Raw genomic sequence first — 2,910 nt, forward strand, 5'->3', positions numbered from 1 at the left:
CTTCCACAACAAAATTACAAAACACATTTAGCATACTTCCACAACAAAATTTTTATATTTATCACTTATTAATGATAAGGAAAAAATATTTTATTTATATTGCCTTCATCTTGCAAAGTTGCTAGTTAAGTTAATTAGTTGCTTACTTTATTTTCAAATTATCAAAAATTATAAAAAGAATCAAACTTTCATTCCTAATTTATCATCTTAAGTTTATGGAAGAATATATTGTTAAGTAAAATTTTGTTATCTAAATCTTGTTCTCCTTATGGGTTTGACATTTGGGACTTAATCAGAAAGTTCTATAGTACTTGATAATGATATGTATATTTGCGTAATATCTCATATTTAAATATATAACTGCATTTTTATTTGCTTCATAATGAATGATTTTCCTAGCTGTTTCTTAGAACCAATTTTTTGGCGCTGTTACAAATTAAGAATATCTATTAAGGAAATTAATTGCATACATCGCATTTTACATCTATTTATATAGAAAATCGGGATCACCCCACAATAAGAGGAAATAAAAGAAGAACCACCCCTTACTAACAAACATGTCCGTGAAAGGACATTTTTTTATCGGCAATCTAGTTCTTAAGAAGGTTAACTGTGCGGCTAGACTATAGATAAAGTTTTCTTATATTTGTATTTCAATACAAGAAAAATCTAAGAAGCAATAGTGGATCCTTGAAGTTTCAAGTTTAAAGTCATCCGACACCTTCTTATGGGAGACACGCTATTCTGAAAGTCAACCACATCCTTGCTCCTAAGATGTGCCAAAGAAAGTGAAGTCGAGGACATCCTTTGGGAAGTACGTTCTGGTGAGTATATAAGCCATTCAAGGGAAACACTTTGGCTCATCTAGTGTAAATACAAGTTCATTTCTAGCAAACACTCTTACAAAATGCGGAGCAATTATCTCAAAAGTGCGAGCAATGTTTGAAATTTGCTCCACTACAAAAATTGCAACCAATCCTTTATCTTTCACCTTTTGTAGTTTGGGGAATGGATACCTTTGAATCATTTCCTCACTCAAAGAAATAACATAATTTTCTTTTAGTCATTGTGGATTACTTTTCTAAATGGATAGAGGCAAAAGCTTTATCCCGGATCATTGCATGCATAGTTCGATCAATACATGGATCGATCATTTCATCATTGACCACCAAGTTGCCCTTAGAGCTTACAAATTAAATTTATACAAAGGAAAAACCCTCCAAATGCATTGGAGTGGAGATGACTTTAATAAGTTCTATCCATAAAATTGATTATATTGTATAGAGATTAAATTTGAGATGAAGTATTCTTACAACAAAATTTGACTTGAATCTTTTTGTGAAAACTAACAAACTCAAAAAAAAACTTATGAACTGACAAATCGATGGACCACATGTCACATCAAAACTCAGGGAACTATAGTACCCACAAAGATGACCAAGAAGCATTTCGACTTGATCATAATCAAGATGACTGCATGGTGTTTTGACATTGGGTCACAGTCAAGATGACCAAAAATCATATCGACATTTGGTTTCAATCAAAATGAAAATAAGGCATTCGAACGTTTGGCCATAATTAAGACAACCAAGGAAATTTTTTGACGCTTGCTCGCATTTAAGATGATTATAACTGCATTTCAACACTTTGCCAAAAATAAGAAATTTGAAGAAGTGTTCCAATGCCTTGTCAAGAACAAAATGACCAAAAGTATCTTGACTTTTGGCCATAATACAATAAAAAATAACCAAAAAAAACACCCCAACATATAGTCCCAACAAAAAAAATCCACATACGACATCCCAAAATGCTCATAAAAAACTTAGAATTATTTTTAAAGTTGTGGACTTACATTTTATTGCCTTATGAGGTGTTTTTGTTTTCCAATTTAAAACAAAGGTGGACAAATTATACAAATGAAACAAAATATGAATAAAAGAGGTTACCACAGTCAAATACATAATCATAAGTAAAAAATGACCAAAAGGTTACATTTCATTAATGTGAAAGAATGTTATAAAAACTTTGTATGTACACTAGGCCAGATCTATGGATCTTTAAGTTAATGTTTAATGATCCACCATCTATGGATTCCTCATGATGTTTAGAAGTAGATGGAGTGTCACAGAGCTTCTTAAATATCTTAAAGTTAGAATATTAAGGGTCAACCATCCTCACTCTAGCAAACTCATCATACACAATCATCTAGCCCGCCTCCATATATTTGACTTGTGCAGTGAGGAGTTTTTTTACAATCATCATAGTAGAGATTTGCTCTGTTAGTTTAGCAATCTCCTCTTAACCAAAAAAATCCATTCAAACACTACTTCTAGTTCATCCTAAGAGTCTTTCAGGTCAACCTCTACCTTGATCGCCTTCATAGTAGGCATCTCCATTCACTTATGATATTCTCTAGCTTTCTCTTCAAACTTGGCAACTCTCTATCTCATAGATAGGTAGAGAGAGGTTAAGTGGCTCAAGGCGTAACCTAAGAGCGGGTAATGATTTAGCAATTGTATAGTTTAACCAGGAGGAGTTTATTAAGATGCTTATTGATGCACAAAAATAATATACTGTTTAAGTACCCTTTTTATGTCTATTTTTGGTTATATTGTACTTTAAAGAAATGTATTTTTTTGTTTTTGTTGCAGGTATACCATTTTTAGGCATTTGGAGCAAAAATGACAAAAGGAGTAAAATTTGGAGCAAAAACAACCAATTTTGGGGGTTGGCGCATATTGCGCCAAAATCTAGAGCGCCGGCGCATGATGCGCCAGATCGACACAATATACGTTAGATCAGTGCAAGATGCACCATATGTAAATTTTTCAAATTAAGGCGGTTCAAGATGAATTTTGCTCAAATTTTAAAAGAGACACTTGTTATAAACACCACTTGTAGTGTTTCTAT

This window comes from Phalaenopsis equestris, unplaced genomic scaffold (genome assembly GCF_001263595.1).
Source record: "Phalaenopsis equestris unplaced genomic scaffold, ASM126359v1 Scaffold000951, whole genome shotgun sequence".
In the NCBI taxonomy this organism is placed as follows: domain Eukaryota; kingdom Viridiplantae; phylum Streptophyta; class Magnoliopsida; order Asparagales; family Orchidaceae; genus Phalaenopsis; species Phalaenopsis equestris.